The sequence below is a fragment of the Pinus tabuliformis genome, chromosome J (assembly GCF_031772625.1).
Source record: "Pinus tabuliformis cultivar Carrire ecotype Pingquan chromosome J, CPIR1, whole genome shotgun sequence".
In the NCBI taxonomy this organism is placed as follows: domain Eukaryota; kingdom Viridiplantae; phylum Streptophyta; class Pinopsida; order Pinales; family Pinaceae; genus Pinus; species Pinus tabuliformis.
In genome coordinates, this window is record NC_142295.1 from 132,855,441 (window position 1) to 132,866,504 (window position 11,064).

Genomic DNA, 11,064 nt, shown 5'->3' on the forward strand with positions numbered 1-11,064 from the left:
TTCCAACTCATACAAGACCCCTAAAACTTAGGGAGAACATTTACATGACTACAGAAAGACTTCCAACTTGAAATTCCTAAGCTAATTAAGTTAATTAAACTTAATTAACTATTTACAAGTTGCTATGAGAATAGAATTCGATTTTAATTCTCAGTTTAATTAAAGGACAAATTAAACTGGAATTTCTTGTTGCCATTTCTCGACACCAGTGGTGAAGACAACCGTCTCTAGCTTTTATCCACGAATGCAAGTTGAGTCATCACCGTTATTCAAGGAAAACCACACCACCTGGAATCTTTGTTGGTGGTCCGTAGGGGGCAGACTTTCACTCCTGCCAGATGCCTTTGGGTCTTGGGTCGTTAACCCGTTTCCTTACGTCCGAGGAAGACGAGCTCTTAGCCAAGCAAAAACAGTTTTAGGGTATAATAATAATAAAAACAATTTTAATATTTATTTTAATATGTATATTAGAATAAATTAATTTTATTTAATATTTAAATTAATATAATTATATGTTTTTTTGTCGATGGGGTGACAGATCAAGACTACATTGATATCAATGAGAGTGTCTAGCACCCCATTGAACCTCTTGATAATTAAGAAGGGTGGCGTGGCACCCCATTGCCATGCAACCTCAAGCGAAACGAATAACCCTTATATGTGAGAGCTGGTGCATTTAGGTGACGGGACAATGGGCAAGATTGTTTTGGTTCTGAAGCATACAAGGCAATTTTTGCGTAGGCTTGATAGTCTCGAAACTGGTATGAGTTTAAATGAGGCGAGAGTCAGACCTACTTTTATTAAGCAGGAAGACGAATTGCAAAGGGTATTTTGGGTGAAGGGTTTGAACATGGTGTCCTGGTGTTCTAGCTCTGGAGCTCGGTGAGTCAAGGATGGAGGTTAGTCAACCCAGTGGAAGCACAATAGTACCTCGACATAAGGAGTTTCAACTTGGCTACATATCAAAGGACTGATGAGATAACAATTTTTTTGGCGGTCTTTTGCAAAGTGAAACGCTAACCAAACTCTACTTGGGATTCTTAGACCTGGAGGAAGACATGGAATTATGTTTTCACAATGTGGTTTTACTCAATAATTGTTAGAGATTTAGGTAGTAATTTTTACAATTGGGAGCTCTGGACTCTAATTGGTATTCCTAGTAGAATTTCATTTGAATGTCAGGGTTGGGTTACTGAAGTTCAATTGCTCTGTTGGTGGTCTGGAGGGCTTGATCGAAGGAGCCTGTGCTTGTTCTCTCCTTCGGCTAATTGAGTTAGTTGCTTGGCATCTAGAATAACAACATATGTGGACATCATGGTGGGGTTTGAGGACTACTAGTGTCTTGTTGGTTCAGTTGTGGGCTCAGTTATGCTTAAACTTGGGCAATCTAACCCATCTTTTGGGCATTCTAGAGGTTTTATGATTGTTGGTATAATTTGAGGTCGTATTGGGGATTCAAGGGTTGAATCTTATCATTGGTGGCTCTCGATTTTCTTATTGGGATGGCAACATTTCATCACCTTACTATTGGCGTCTTATTCGAGGGTGGGACATATCCTAGTGGGTTTTGGATCTCCATTCAGATACGGTGAGCATGCCTTGTTTCTTGGCTCATTGGTACTTGGGTTGCACATCTAGCTGAGAAGGAGGACACGTGGTAAAGGTGTTGTTGTTTTTTAGTGGTATGCTCGCAACAAGTATGTTTGCAAAATATATCGTGTGACAGCCCAAGTGATAATGCATTGCCAATGTAGGCAGGTAAGAAGGGGAATTGGTGTGAGGGAACAATGAAGTGGACACATTTTCCTTGACCATGGTTAGGCTATTAATCCCAACCCAATCCAACCACTTGAATTTGAGGAACAACCTCTCCCCTGTGGATAATTTTGGCAACCAACTTTGACACATAACTCTTCCCCTGGAGCAGCTCAATAGGACCGCAACAAAGACAAGAATGCGGTAATCAGTGTCATGAATGACCTCCAACGAAATCAGTGGCATATTCAAGACCAACTGGCTACCATGCAGAGGGGGCAATGACGTCTCCAAGAGAAACTAAACCACTTTGAAGGAAGGTTGGTCCATATAGAGACGCATGTTCATTGAGACTTCAGACCTCTAGCTTCACCTAGCTCCAGACTAGACCATCTTGCTTTAGTCAATTCTTTCGATCCCTAAGGATCGTTAGTTGCGTTATGATTTTGAAAGTCTTCCAGTATCACTTTCCTTTTTGCTTCTAGTTAATGAAGTTGTTTTGGTAGTTAGTTATTTGTCTGATGTCTAATAAATTATAATAAAACATATAATCTTTTAGTATAAGAAAAACTTTTCCTCAAACAAAAAATATATATTATATATATATATATAGATAAATATATATATAAATATAATTTTATTATAAAAATATTAGTTAATATAAATTCAATTTTTTTAAATAATTAGTTATTTCTTTTAAATTAACATTATAATTTTATTATAAAATATTCTTTAACTTTTATATATATAATTTTATTATAACAATATTACTTAATATAAATTCAATAATTTTATTATAAAATATTCTTTAACTTTTATATATATAATTTTATTATAACAATATTACTTAATATAAATTCAATTTTTTTTTAAATAATTAGTTATTTCTTTTAAATTAACTTTATAATTTTATTATGAAATATTCTTTAACTTTTATATTTTTAACACAAATTTATTTATTTTCATTAAAAAAACTAAATAAATTGTTTTGGAAAAATAAAAATGATATAATACGCTACTTCATAATTATTATTCACGTGTATATCTTTTATTTTGAAAGAAACACGTCATTATCATAGATTTTCAAAAGCATGGGAATGGATATAAAGTTCAGGTAAGATGGGAATTTTGAAAAAGTGTTTCACGTGATAACATTCCTGAAGAGGGTTTAGGAAATCTTGAAAAGGTATTTCAAATTACAACATTGGTGAGTAAAAGATGATGTTAAGTTATATAATTTTTCTAATATTTATGGTTAATAATAACTTAAATCTTAAATTTTCTAATTTAGTTTCATTATTTTTTATTTCAAATTTTTATTATTATAATTATAGGTTTTTTTTATAAATATTTTCAAAATTAAATATATCATATAATTGAAAATATCTATAATATCTATTTTATAATATGTTCATTGAGGCTTCTCTCCAAGTTTTTTTGAGTATAAGAATAAAATCTTAAATCAAATTAAATAATTCGTTTCTTTAGGTTTGATAGACCAAAGTTTGGTCTCAATAGACGTTAACCATCATCAATAATATTTTATTTTATAATAATAATAATTTATTTTTAAAGTTACAATTAAATTAAGTTCGACACTAAATTGGTGCATGAAAATTTTCTTGTTTATAAAACAAATTACTAAAATCTATATGTAAATATTCTATTCACTGTTGAATTTGAATTTGTGAATTTTTAGAAAAAAACATATCCTCTTTATCATTAAAACCATTCAAACAATATTATTGTTCCAATTTAAAAAAAAAAAATTGCCATAAAAAAAAGTACATGGAAAATCGTTTTTCCTTCTTAAAATAAAATAAAATATGATAATTTCTATGGGTGGCTAATGAATTATGGAAAGTAAGTGATTAAAAATTAAAATATACATTTAATATAAAATATAAAATTGGATTTGAAAATATCTAATATAATTATATTTAAAATTAGATTTTTAATAAAATTACGGGTAAGTTAAATGTAAATTTTAAGTGTTTTGATAATGTAATAAAAGTAAAGCATAAAGTTTGATATGTATTATTAAAAATGCATTTTTTTTATGAGCTCTTATTTTTATAATAAATGATATGATTCAAGTATTGCATTTTCAGTTTTTGGGGAAGCTGGAGAGTGATTCAATAATTTTACAAATCTTTCTCTTATTTTGTATTGAAACTAAATTTTTTACAATGCTGCCACAAATTGTCAAAATTAATAAAGGCATCACTAAACAAGAGGGAATTTTATTAAAGGGTGGTGTCAAAGCAACCAATAAAACACTCATTATTTGGCACTGTTTATTAAAATTTGACAAAACAAAATTCATGGTTTCAATCAATCCAATAATAATATTTTTTTTAGATTTTGTGTAGAACCATGATTTAAGTAGAATCATGATTTATTGTTGAATAACATTTAGTGCAATTGAATCTTAATAAGGGATGATATCTAAGCAACCAATAAAACACTCATTATTGGTAGCGTTCATCAAAATTTGTTGAATAACATTTAGTGCAATTGAATCTTAGTAAGGGGTGGTATCTAAGATCTTTATCAAGATCTTTATATTTTCTTAATATAATCCAATCTTAGTAAGGGGTGGTATCTAAGATCTTTATCAAGATCTTTATATTTTCTTAATATAATCCATTATGCTTTTCTCTCTGAAAAAAAAAAAGGGGTGGTATCTAAGCAACCAATAAAACACTCATTATTGGTAGTGTTCATCAAAATTTGACAAAATAAAATTCATGGTTACATCAATCTAATAATAATATTTTTTAAGTTTTTTTTATAGAATCATGATTTATAGTTGAATAACATCATAATTTATTATGGATTTGAGACTTCTGCGATTTGTATTCTGTGTGGTTGTGTCTTCCGGAATCATAATTTATTGTTAGAGAAAAAAAAAAAAACTGCATTCAACATCCAATTTAGGTCACACCTAATACACTAGCAATAGACTTCACACAATGATTATTGCAATGTTAGATGCACAATCTTCACCTTAAAATACAAGATAAGCATCTTGCAACATTATTTTCAATGAGAGTGTATGTTAAAATATAATGATCTCTACACATTCAATGATATATAACCAAAGATACGTAACTCTTAGTTGTATTTTTTTTTGTGGAGAAATTTTATTGAAAATTTGAAAGTGCAATCCTCCTATTATATAGATTACAATTTTATTAGGGCTTGGAGTATGTCTTAAAACTATGTTTGTTTGGCTAAGAGCTTATCTTTCTGACACGTAAGGAAACATGTTAATGACCCAAGTCCCAACTTATTTTTTTTTGGGAAAGTGCAATCCTCCTATTATATAGATTGCAATTTTATTAGGGCTTGGAGTATGTCTTAAAACTATGTTTGTTTGGCTAAGAGCTTATCTTTCTGACATGTAAGGAAACATGTTAATGACCCAAGTCCCAAAGGCATTTGGCAGGAGCAAAAGTATGCCCCCTTACAAATCACCACCGAGTAATTACGGGTAGCGTGGTTTTCCTTGAATAATAGTGATGAGCCAAAATGCATTAGTAGATAGTAACGAATGATGATTATCCCATTGTTAGTTTGCCAACTAAATAATGATAAGTTTTCTTATTATTTGAAAAAAAAAATACACTTTTATCAAACTTACCATTACAATTTTTTTTAATTAATTTAAATCATCACATATACCATTTAAACAACATTTCCATAACTTTGAATCATCACATATACCATTTAAACAACATTTCCATAACTTTGAATCACTAAATTACATAATCCTTCCCACACAAAATAGGAAAGTGATAAAGGGGATAGGATAGGTAAGGTAAAGGATTGGAGAGTGATAGAAGAGATAGGAAAGTGATAAAGGGGATAGGATAGGTAAGGTAAAGGATTGGAGAGTGATAGAAGAGATAAGATCCATGGTTGGATTTTAAACAGCATTTCCTTATTAGAAATTACACACCTCTAAATACTAAATTACATAACCCTTCCCAACCCAATAGGGAGGTGATAGAAGGGTTAGGTCAGGCCAGGGTTGAGTCTATGGGCCCACTCCACTTTGACAAGTATTACTCATGGTAAGTACCCTTGCTGGGCTGTAGCTAAAAAGTTCCAGAAAGATATGCCTCCTGTCACCACTACCTGCTCCTCCCCCTGCAAGGATCCACACTCCCTGCAAGGATCCACTCTCTTTAAGGGAACGCAGGGTGGGGAAGTGGGTCCTTATGATATATCACATGGCATGCCTTAGGATGAGGTGACGACCATGTCTAGATGTGTCCAAGCCAAATCGCTTTCATCTCTAACCTTACCCATAACTCTTCACATGCTCTGGCTGTCTCGTTTCTCCATGCCCACCTACTGCCAACAATACATTAAACGTCCGATATGTCTTGTCTCTGCAGAAGGAGATCTAACGTTTCTGCATAGGGAGGAGCGTTCACACTCCAGAGCCGACCATCTGTCTCTGTGTCTAATGCCCAAACATGAACATGATCCCGAGACCGCACAGGGACCATGATGAGCAATGAGCAATCCAATCCAATCCAGAGGGCATATCTATCATCGATATCAGTATCTCCGAGCAGCAGCTTTGTTGATTGCTTGCAGATTTTTGCAGGCGAGGCTGTGCCCTCCCCTACATCCATTCTGCCATGCACGCATTTCCAAGCACCTGTCATGCCAACTAATACGATGTCCTGCAAAATTCAAACCATTCAATACGCAGAGGGATCCCCATTATTCTTCTTATTGACTTTAGCTGACCACAGTGAGGTGCACCAGAGTCTGATCAAAACTCTCTCTTTTCCACATGAATCGGGAAAAAAAAAGGGATGAGGAATAGTGTGGCAAAATGACATTATGTATTGTTTAATGATTCTATGTTTTGAGAGATTTTGTTGAAATTATTTCGGGCGTTTAGATTGTATAGAGTTCACATATCAAAATTGTGATTTCAATCAATTTTTATCGGATTTTGATAAATTTGACTGAAAAATATGTTCAGAAAACCTCCAAAACCTATAACAATTAGATTATGGTTTTTTTCTCATTATAAACTTCAAATTTCAAAGATGGTGAGAGTTACTTTGTTTTGTGCATAGTAAGACAATGTTTCTCCATCATGTTTGAAGAGTAACATTTTTTTTCATATTTTGTAAAGTAATTATAAGTTGTTAATTTAGATTTTTGGATTAATTAAAAATTATGTGTGAATATTTTCACAGTTGGAAATCATGATGTTGATAGTCTTTTTTTAGGGAATAACTATGTAGAATATAGGAAACATCCAGTGTTTTGGGTGGACTCTCCACCTATTCTATTTATCGTGTCTTACACTCTTTATTTTCATTGAAAACTTTATGTGTCCTTGATGATGAGTGGAGCATCCACCCAAAATAGTAGTTTCTTATATTCCATACAATTGTTTTCAAAAGAAAGATTATCAACAATTAATGAAAATTCTTGTAAAGTTGAATTACACAAATTTTCAGTGTTGTTTAAGTATCTTGTAACAAATTTTTCTCAATAATATAAAAAATCAAAATTTTGAAAGTTCTCACCCCTTAGACATTTTAATTATTTTTTTGAAAAATTATTTTAATTTAGCAAAACATTTATAAGGATATTGGAAAGAAGGATTTTTTTCCTACAATGTTAATTTACTCCACATCTTCGTATGATTCATGATTATCTTGGGTTTTTTGGATTTTGTAATTGATTGTTAAGATGAATTATTACTAGATTAATCAAATAATGCGAGAGGGAGAATGAGTTTGTTGGGTTCAAAAAAGTGGTAAAAAAATAGGGGTTGTTTTTTAGTAATTGGAATTAGTTAGTTATTGTTTGATTGTAGGTTTCTCGGACAATCAACCACAATACCCATATTTAAAAGGTTGACATTTTGAATCCACAAGCTGCATTCGATATGTCAATCTTTTGAATCCAACACATGGATTTGAAAAGTTGACCGTTTGAAAATGGATATCGTGGTTGATTCTCCGAGAAACCTACAATAATTGTTTTATCATGTCTTATCTGTGTTTATTTGTTATGAAAATAAACGAAAATTTTTATTAACATAAGTTTTGTGTTCTACCCATGTGGGATGGAAATGGAAATAACAAGGGGTGAGGAAGGGGACAACCCCTCATCACCCCAAGTAATAGAGGGGAGTAATGTGGCTTCCAACCTCCCCAGATGGATAGATACATGGTGTGTGAACTTATTGCATACTCGTGCAAGTTAAGCAATGCGCGATCTCCATTATTTGTAGCCTCGTGCAAGTTAATTGCAATTGTTATGCCCCTGTGACAGTTTGTTAGCCAAGGGATTAATGCTTTGATTACATGAGCATTTTCGAGGTTTGGATCATTATGTTAGTAGGTGCCTCAAGGATTAGTTTGGCTTTATTGCCATCATCTCGCCTGAGCTTTTTCAATCTTACAGGTTGTTTGAATGTGTTTGGGGAGATTTATCCTTAGTTCACCCTCTGTAATATTGAGTTTTTGTTTTGCACTCCCAACTTTACTTTGGGAGAAGGATTAGGGGCTCTTGGCTTGGTTACTCCCTCCCTTTGGTTGAGTAGCAAAAACAATGTCATGTTGGTTGAAAATGATGATTACCAAGATCTCCCTTGCACTTCACTCTCTCTCAAGATGAGACTCTCTTAAGCTCTTGGTGCATAATATGACACTCGTGGCTTGAAAGAGTTGTTGCTTTCATACGTGATTATTACTCTATGGCATCTTTGGGATTATGTCAAATTAGGACTCCATGAGCTTTGACCACCCTAGGTATCTCATTGTGCTTTCTTTTGTTCATTGTCGGACATTTGGTTTTATTGGTTTATGCTCAATATCGTTTTCAAGGCTCGTGTCTCTTTCCAGTATTAGGGCCTTCTCCCTGATGTGAAGCCTCTCTCTCTTCAGCCAGGGATGAAGTTGCCTTCATTTTTGTTCTCTAGAGGATTTTTCCTACCCCACTCCTTTGTGTTGTTGGCTTCCCCTCTTGCTCTTGGTTTTCCTCCTCTAAGGTTCCCCTCTCCCTTTGCTCCATACTTGCAACCTTTCTCCCAATCCTTAGGCAAAGGGCTTTCTCTCTTCAGTGAGCTAATGGTCGTGGAGACTTCAATAGCATTTGAGCTCGCACAAGAGCCCAATCTTCGGCCATATTATACTACTCCTAGACCCCCTTAGAAATCCAACAGAAAAGATTCCATGCAACTGAGGAAATTACTTATGATAGAGGACACCATTATGATTCAGAGGTTCTAGCTTCTAGTGCTAATTAGGTGCTTGATACAAGCAACACTAGGGGGAGGAAAAACCAATATCTCCACACTATTAATATTTATTGGCATTTAAAATCACGACTTGGGAAAGTTTTGTTAGACAGGAATAACAACAAAGATGAGCTCGTCCTCCAAATGGAGGAGTTAAAATCATTGTTTCAGGATATGGATGATCGTATGACTCATCATGTGGCAATGGATTAGACCCCCCAAACAATCCAAGGAATCTTGAGCACATAGACGTCTCCACCTCGTCTTGACTGCTTACATGTTTGCAATGATGATTACAATTACTATTTCTATGTTTTTGATTGTTGGTTTTATTATAATCCTGGACATTGAGTATATGTTACTTATTGGTATCTACTACATGGCTTTCAGACCATGGCTTTTTTAGTTTATGTACTATCATGGTGGACATGTTTATATTTATCTATTTTTCGAGACAAAAACTCTGTTGTTCTGGCTCTGGTCTGGTTTATAGTGTAGCAGGCCAAGGCAGACAATCGAGCTATGTTATTTGTACTCTTTTATGTGATCAATAGAAAACCTTAACTTACTAAAAAAACGAGGTCCATGTTCGTCCTTATCACAAAATATTTTAGTTCTAGCTTGACCATAAATACAATTCAAACAAGTAATATGATAGATGTACATGCTTTATATTACTTTGGGAATATCAAACCTATTCAATCATATTCATTCATACTGAGAAACTAGCTAATGATTTCAAAGATTTTACAAGTCATGTTCAACCATTTTCAAAAACTTATGAAGTAGCTTGGTCAAACCCATTAACTATAATATATTTTAAAGAGGAACAATAAATCTCAACTTTCAACATGATGAATTACACTAAAGGAGTGCCTTATAAACAATAAAACAACTTTGACCCCATTTTTAATTAGGAATTTGGGAAGATTCTACCAATTAAAGCAATAATAATATAAAGGGCATGGATTTTCAAGAAATTAATAAGCATTTGACAAATAAGAAGGACAAAGCTCTCCTGCTAGCTCTCCATACCTAAATCCATATTCAAGTATGAATGTATTAAACACATCATAGCCATAATAACTAAACATTTGAAATTTCCATCTCTAATGGTGAAATAGATCTATTTTCTCATAAAACCAGTAAATAGACCCATTTTATAAAAATAGAGACCCATTTTATAAAAATAGAGACCTATCAGTAGGGTACCAACAATTACTAAACTACATAAAAACTATCAACTAGAAAATCGCTATTTCACCAAAAAAAACAAGAAAAGTTATTTCTATTATTTCTATTTGACAACAAAAAAACCTTTCAATTTGATTATTCTACCCCCACAAGTGAGTATTTTATATAGCATACCAATGGCCCATGAATGTGGGCATACCACCTTAGTCTCAAAATTTAAGCTTTAGACTTCAATGTTTAGGCTTTAAGTTTAATTGCACACTCCACAAGATTGCATGGAGCCACAAAAACCGATTTTGTCTAACTTGTCCAAAGATCCGCTATCTAAGAATTTGTGCTTATCTTGAAGTTCTCCCTACTATGAATCTTGAAGTTTCAAGATTGTTGATTTCTACAATAGCAGTGGCCCTTCCGTATAGGGTAGTAATTTCTCTATTCAGGGTTATGTGATGCATAATGAATTAAGAAAAGTCTTTCAGTAGAAATCACATAAGAGAAATTTTTGGCCGACGACTTTCGAACCAACAAGTGTGGTTCATCATCAGGACCAGATGGAGAGGCAAACCATGGCAAAGCCTTAAAATAGAGAGCAATGTAAAGACCATAATTTCAAGTAACGACTACATTTGAACAATAATATTTAAATTATGATATTAATTTATAATATATTAAAAACAAATATTATTAATTATTATTGTTAGTTTTTTATTGTTTTCGATTATTTCGCAGTGATAGAATTTTTTAATAATATTTTATTTTCATAAATTAATTTAAATATTATTTTTCAAAAACTAGTAGTTTTATATAGCCATTACTTATTAATATTTGTT